Consider the following 8147-nt stretch of genomic DNA (forward strand, 5'->3'; position numbering starts at 1 on the left):
TTGATGCTTCATAATTGTTGGTTGGTGTATGACGATTGATGATTAATTCTGCGAATTTTTGATAACGTGGTCAGAAAAAACATTAGTCTAAGCCAGAAGAATCGCCATTAAACATCGTCATAGACGAATTGGACTGTAAAAAGGTTTTGCTATCTGTTTAGTAGGATTACAAAGGAGTACTTTATTACGAATATTTACCACACAAACAAACGGTTAATAAAGAAAAATACTGTTCACAACTAGATCAATTAAAAGCAGTTATACTTGTATCTTGTAAAAGAAGTTGTCATTATTGTCATCACTCGCAAGAAGAAAAAGAATTGCTTTTCATCACGATAACGGACGATGCATTTTTAATGACACCACAAAGATTATTGGAGTTTAGTTAGTATGTTTTGCCCACTATATTCCCCAGACACATTCACCATTACATTCAAAATTTTATAAATAGAAAATCACCTATTTGAATTTTTTTACTAACAGAAACATACAGTAAGAAATATTTGTTATCGAACAAAAAATGTTATAAAACAAAATGGTATACAGGGTGGTCCACGCAATTGTATCAAGCCATAACTCGGTTATTATTGCATTAACGAAAAAATGCCAAAGGAGAAAGATAAATCGTTCGAAGAGCAGTACATCTGTAGGCCTTTAAATTTAGATGCAGCAGTGCATATGCAATTACCAGATGCATCATTTCTTTAAATAGAAATGCATAATTTTGTTTACACAGATCGATTCTTCTGTTCATTCTACGTAAAAAATGATTAGGGTACCATGGCAAAAAAATGATTAGATCTCGAGATATTTTCAAAAAATATCTTTAATGAAGAAGTTTATTGGATGCTTTTGACATCTTTAAATCGTTTTAATTTGGGGAGCAAGTAACAGTCGTAGAGAGTCGGGTCGTGACTGTAAGGAGGCTGATGTAAGTAGTTTGATTATATTTCATCAGAAATTGCTGGATAAATTGCAATCAATGAGCAGGTGCGTTATCATAGTGAAGCATCCAAGTATTGCTTTTCCACAACGCAGGCCGTTTCTTCTTTCGTAAATTTTTGATTAAAATTCCAGAAACAGTAATTAAGTGAATTCTAAGTTCTTCTTCTACCTCTCGCACAGTCTAATTTTGTATGATTTTCATTAATTGCATTTCTCACATGTTCTATATTTTCGATTAGTAAGTCTGTTAGAACGGAAACTACTTTTCACTGTAATACGACTACTTTCGATTGTCCAAACGATTCATTTATTTGTGTATTACTCGTCGATTCGTCATTATAACTTAAATGCATATTTGCTATTTTACGCGTTTAGTTATTGTACAATGCGACGTTTTCGGTTTTCAACCCTTAAACAATTATATGCCACTGTTGATAAAGTATCTGCAGAGCCGTACCATTTGACAGAGGCATTTATTAAGGTCGCCCTTAAGTGAGAAATCTTCTATCTTCCTTATTTTTAGGCCGTATACTTTTGGATCAAACTTCGTATACAGTATGTCCCACGAAATCCTGGACAGCCGATTATTTCGTAACCTATTAAAGATACGAAAAAAGTTTCTGATATGAAATTGAATGGCAAGAGGGGGCCGATTTATTGGCCGTAACAATTTTTTGTTATCATTATTGTTTACAGAGATATAAAAGTTACGTTTGGTTTTTCAAATGGGATTATATAATTTTTGTTTGATCAATAGATAGTACGTTTCAAGACGAATTCAGCAAGTTTAATGTAAACACCCTTTTACAAATAGTTTTTAAGATATTATCCGTAAAAGTTTACTGATTTTCGGTACAAGAAAATCTGCGAGACGAGGAACCACAGTAGGGGGTCTCGACTCTCGATCGCACTTAAAATGCTACTGGTTAAACCGTGTCTCTTGAAACCGATACGAAGAGACTGCGGTAGGAACGGCATTTGCACCAAGAGGGAAGTCCCTTAAGGGATGGAGCGCAAAAATCGAAGTTGCTCTTATACGATAGCGCATAATTAACGCATAATTCCTGCATGTTTCTCTGTCAATATTGCTTATCATTAATATGTGTGTGTGGGGGGGGGCCGGCCTGACTGGCAGCCTACTCAGCCCTCCCATTTAAATAAATTTGTTTGCATTAAACGGAGCGAGCGCAAAATTTTTTTCTTACGGATTTGAAGAGCGCATAAATAGCACATTGTTATGTAATTTTTTCCTTAAATTTTATGTAAGTTGGGGGGGCTAGCTAGGCAGACGTTATGTAGCGCATATTTATTTAGAATTCAGACTTGTTTCACCGCATTGTCCTTCTCAACCGCGTTGTACTTCCCGTCCGAGTTTCTCTCTATCTTTCCACAAGTTCTTTTACTCCGTTTGCGCCGTCTGTACGCGCAAACAGGATAATGGTCCAATGAAATGGCGTGCACCTATGGAGTCACGGCGGCTTCCCATTCTCGTTGCACTTGTTTTCTCTGTATGGAACCGCTATCAACCGCTGTAAGACAGAAAGCGCAATTATAAATACGCCCCGGCATTACCGCCGCGCAGTTATTGCAACGCGTTTTCGCAGACTTTTTTTCTTAATTGTACACGCGAGACCCTGACATGCATGCACATCAGAACGGGAATAATATGCTCTCAAAGACCCGTGAGCAGTTTCTCTATTACACGAGGCCGGGCACGTAGCAGGTGTGCACGTGAACAACCGGCGCAACAATATCCATTATTAATTTTTCGTGATCCCTTTATCGAATAGTTTTATCGCCGTATGTAATTTCTTCCAAACAATGGATCACCTGCTTGTCGCTATCGCAAATCCTTTGAATGTAAAGGAAAATTCCGTGTCCTTTTCTCGCGGCCAAAGACAATCTCCGCCGACCGTCAATCCTCCGATGCAGCTCCAGGGTTGAAGAAATGACGGGAGAAGCAAGGGGAGGCGTAAAAAAGTCAAACAAGGCACGACGTAGGCATTCCATAGGCATACAGGTGCGACGGCACCGAGAACCGCGGATAACATCGTTTAATCACACGTGACTCAAGGCGTATGCGCTCCACCCAAATCTCGTTTCGCATCTCTTGTGGATTATCTATGCAAAAATAAATAAGCGACTAAATAACAACCGGTTACTCGGTAGCCTACGTGCTGGAAGAACGCCGGGAGAAAGACATACTCACAGAATCGCCCAACGTATTATTCGTGGTCATCGAAATATTCAGGAATAATTTAAGGATATACCTGTATTAAACCTTTGCACTCGAGCGGCGCCGATACGGCGCCCGACCGATTTGAACTGTCAACTCGAGCGGCGCTGCGGCGGCGCCCGAGTGATTTGAAGTCTTAAATGGTGGCGAATGCTTTCTTTTGGGGCATGGATATTTCCCTGATCAATTCATACATTTTGTATAAACTAGAAAAGACCAAAAAAGAGGAAAAGGCACTGAGCCATCTGCGATTTCTGAAAACACTTGTCGAACAATTGAGAGGATTATATCGCCAGCAACGAGAGCAAGCGTCTACGTAGCATTCTGATGAAATCCGATAAACGCGAAGCTTCACGTAATACTAAAAGGGCCAAAAAGGGACTGCAAGGTTTGTTCTGACTGTAACACGCCTGGAAAGCCGAGAAATTTCGTATTACTGTGATACGTGTCCTGACAAACCTAGGATGCAACTTGGATATTGTTTTCCAAAATATCGCACCAAAACTAATTACAGAGTGTAATATTCATCGAAGTATGTTGTTTTCGACATATAAATGAATAAACTGGTGGAATTTTATTATTTGTATACGTTTGTTTGTTTATAAATGTGTTTAAAGTATTTGTAAAGTGTTTGCCGAATTTGGTCGAAATCGTCTGGAATTGCTGGTGCGCATAAGCCAAAAAGGCCTCGAGTGTAAAGGGTTAACATGTCAATTGATGCGACAGTGGATCTGCTATGGATCGGCGCTAGATTATCTGTTCATGCCCCAATACATGGTGCACCCTACTGGGGAAAGCGGCATTTCGTAACCAAAATTCAATTTTTCAACTTGATTGTTTAACATTTTATTTTCATCGTAAAAAGAACTTTAAAAAAATTTGAAATGGAAACATATTAAGCTTTTCAGATAATTCTATTATATGAAACAACGTTTTATAGAGAGAATCGTGAGTTAACGGTACAACTAATTATTTAAATATTCGTTATACAACATTAAAATACTGGCGAGTATTGCATTTTATACGTATGAGTATGTCTATTTTGATTACGGAATAGTAAATAGTTAATTACGTACTACTTTTTAATTCATATAACAATAGTACAAGCTTGTAACAATTAAACCTTTGAGAAGAGTTTTAGAAAAACGTTCAAGAGTACTAACATTCGGATTTTTGTATATAAAAGCTTAAACTATTCTTCAGGTGCTCGTATAAATTTCAGCTGCTACTTCCTGCTACTTTTAATTTTACGTGGATTTTAACAAATACACTACAAAGTATTTTACTACTGCCTTTCGTTCTAAGCCTTGGCCTATTTCTTTTATTATTAATATTTTTTTAAATATTTCAAATAAATCTTAAAGAGATTACGTTTTATGTGGAGAAGTTACAGAACTTTCTTCTATCTTCAACAACAAAGAAGAAATTAAATGAAAGCTTATATTTTTCATCTTTTGTCATCTAGAGACGCGGTAGCGACACCAAGTACATGAAAAATTATACGTCACCGCGTATATATACCTGGCGTTGGAGCTACCACGTATCTTTTACAGGAGAAATGGTCCATTCCAACCTAACCTGAAACTTCTTTCATGAATATCTTAACGCCCCTGCAATATTTTCTAAATTTAAAGGCATTTTTCTTATGTAAACCACATATAAGCTTTCAAATAAAACCAAAATCAATAAAATCGGCCCACGTACAACTGAGACATCGTAATATCATGTCATGAATCTGCCAGAAACCGTTTCTTGTAGTATTTTATAGGGATCTTCTATTTTTCTATGACTACTCCTTAAGTCCTCCACTTTTTCATGTACTTAGCGTAATTTTTTTACTACTTTGAAGTTTTTTATGGAGTTTCATATTCAGCAGAAAGCTTTTTTTCTTGTAATTTCGGTTTATTCTTCTTGTTTTAAATTAATTTGTTTTTATAGCCAAGCATCTTTCTCTGTATTTGCCTCCATTCCTATAATTTATTGTTTTCTTAATTTTGCCAGATAATACTCTACATAATGTGTTAGGTAGTATTGTGACGCAATCGTTAATATTCATTTGTATATGAAATAATCATACTTTTTTGAACGTGATAGCAAATATATAAATAATAGAGTTTTGTCCTAAAAACGAAAATTTGGTCAAGTAATTGAAAAAAATGTGTTTTTAATTTTGACTACAGAATTTCTCTTTTTTGTGTAAAATTGCCTTCTTGAAATATGTTCCTGCACATAGTCGAATTATATCATGAAAACTTTAGTTTCTTTGAAAAATATCGATTTAAAGATATTTTTAATTTTGACTACGAAATATCGCTGAGCGGTGATCCGATTTATTTCCGGATTATCATTTGACATTGTTTTTTACATTATCAATTAGCATTGTTTCCTAAAATGTCCATCGGTCTTCTAAAACGATGGAATTAATGTAATTTAATAATAAAATCTGAGGAAACTGCATATCAGTTTTGAGGTGTCCGGTAGCCCTACTGAATATTTTAATTTCATTTATTTTTTTTAAGGAAGACCATTCTTTTGCAATAAGAAATCTGTGCTATTATTAATGATTACAGTACACAATATATTAACACATTAGCTTGGTACCACAAGCGAGTAGGGGGTGATAGATATTACGTGAAAAATTGAATCGAAAATGTAGAATAAAAGTTTGTCACATGATGCTTTATTTTCGAAAAGAATAAGTTTAAAAATTTGTTGTATATTTAATCAAAGCATTTACTAGTGTTTAATGCCCTTCTCCCCAAATCCTAATCAAACAAATTCTGTCAAAACAGGCTTTTAGTCATTTGATTAAAAATCAAAAATCGAATCTTTAATCTCTGAAAATTTAATTTTACCGTTAATATTAAGAAAGTTATACGAGAAAAAAATCAATTGAGGATCTGACTTTGGTCACTTTTCTCTATTAATTCTATTTTAAGAAATAGTCACAGCACATGAAGAATAGAAAAAGAAGTAAATGAAACAAAAATGATAGTATAAAAAGGGTGGATTAACGCGGACTTACGTGTGCAGCGGGCACAAATCTACTAAATACGTATTTTTACGTGACCTGCGATCCAGTGGCAGACAGCGAAAAACGTAACTGTACATTTCAAAATTCAAAGTTGTCACGGTATGCTTTATATTAACTATACCACGAATACAAAAATTTACATGTGTGTAACTTGCCTTTAAATTTTAAGAAAAAAATATTCCAATTTCTTTCGAAATCAAGAAGAAAAGATTTGTTTGTTAATTACTCAGTACCCAGATCTATTAGGAGAATATAATTATAAAGTATGATACTCAAGACTTCGATTACTGATCTAACCAGGCAACTAAAAATTCAACCAAGATTGTCCACTAACACCCTAATCAAAGAGCAAGGTCTGGTTAAAGGTGCCAACTATGTCAGATTTTACTACAAAGATAACGACAATCCATGATACACTGGACTTGATCTTTCCAGAGATTTTTTAGTTTTCGTTAATAGATGTCGAGCCAACCACTATAATTTAAATTGCTCATTGGCAATGGTTACCATTATAACTAACAGTGCTTATCAATGTGGAGCAGAAATCCAAGACCTGAATCATATTATATGGTAGTGCCCAGACTATGAAAACGAACGTAAGGCGTTAGACACAAATCTGCTTAAAAGCAAGTACTGTTTCCCTCTTTGCATTAGTTCTTTCCTGTTTAAACCTGATATGAAAGGTCTGGAAATGATTTACAACTTTTTCAAACAATGTTCGATAAGAATTTAGAAATTATGTAACACCTATATACGCTACTACCAACAATTAACGGGACACTTTTTCAAACCGTCGTAACTATGGGAGTTTTCAACCGATTGAAATGAAACTGCGTGAGGAGTATTTTTGAAGTGTCCCCTAGGCGTGTGTAAAGTTGCATTGGCGAGGGTTGACGCGAAGGGGTTAATTCACCCCCCTAAAGGGGAGGGTGTAGAAAAACGCCTCTTTGAAATAGGCCAGGGATGACGGAAGGGGTTGAAAAATTCAAAAAACCTTTGGGCGACTCTCCTTGATGCCCTCTACAAAATCACCCCTTGAAATTCCTCTCAGACAAACCCACCCACCACAACCTCCCACCCCCTCTAAAATCCACAATTTTTGGACGACGGTCTCGATTTTAGGCTCAATGCATTCTCTGGACTACCCTGATCCAGAAAATGCCAACACCCATACCGTGCACCCCATAGGCACCCTTTGGGGGATGGAACAGCTCGGAAATTTTCAACCCCCTTCATAAGGGAGCACTTCCACACATCGGAGGACGATGAAATTCACCACGTTTGTTCTTGATAGGTTAAGGATGAATGCCGAAAAGGTCCCATTTCGAAAACTACCCCCAGAGCTGAAGGAAGGGGGGGCAGAGGTAGGGGTGGTCCACCCCAAAGCGTAAGGGTTGGAACGATGTTTCGTTGCTTGGAACACATGTGGTACGGTCTAAGGCATTGGGGCGACACAGTTTTGATGTCTTTTTTTCGCGTGAATGGCAATAAAATACGAAAATATCGATTTTTTTTAAAACTCGCTTCCAACTTCAGGCCCATCTTCAGGGTGAACGAGTAACCCCTCGTTAACGTCATTCGCGGATTCTGACGCGCGAATGCTTTATTTACAGATCCCCAAAAAATCAAATTTTTTGAATCACGCTTTCATTGTCAAATCGGAGCAGATTTGAAAGACTAGTAAGTAGGCCGGTCGGAAACGGCATTCAAAAGTGGTCTGGTCTGACCACGTACGGGTGCAGGTCCTCGCTCCGCTTCTGAATGCCGGCCCACTTACTACTCTGGTGACAATCGATATTTGACATTTTCTTTAACTTGACGAAAAAATGTTTGAAACAAAATTTAATTACCATCCAATCGGTTATAAATTTCTGTTGGGTTAGGTCTGTGGTGACACGGTGTCCCTGACGCCAAAGTCGACCATTTGAGGCG

General features: G+C 36.8%; 1 long non-coding RNA gene across 1 annotated transcript; it reads right to left on the minus strand.

Annotated features, from left to right (window-relative positions):
- Positions 1 to 2044: 2044 nt before the first annotated feature.
- LOC128876418 (uncharacterized) lies at positions 2045 to 8134 on the minus strand. Its single transcript, XR_008457027.1, has 3 exons — positions 8066 to 8134; positions 2776 to 3066; positions 2045 to 2474 (listed from the first exon to the last, which is right to left on the minus strand). It is a non-coding gene; the product is annotated as an uncharacterized LOC128876418 (long non-coding RNA).
- Positions 8135 to 8147: the final 13 nt, after the last annotated feature.

This window comes from Hylaeus volcanicus, chromosome 5 (assembly GCF_026283585.1).
Source record: "Hylaeus volcanicus isolate JK05 chromosome 5, UHH_iyHylVolc1.0_haploid, whole genome shotgun sequence".
NCBI classification, from domain to species: domain Eukaryota; kingdom Metazoa; phylum Arthropoda; class Insecta; order Hymenoptera; family Colletidae; genus Hylaeus; species Hylaeus volcanicus.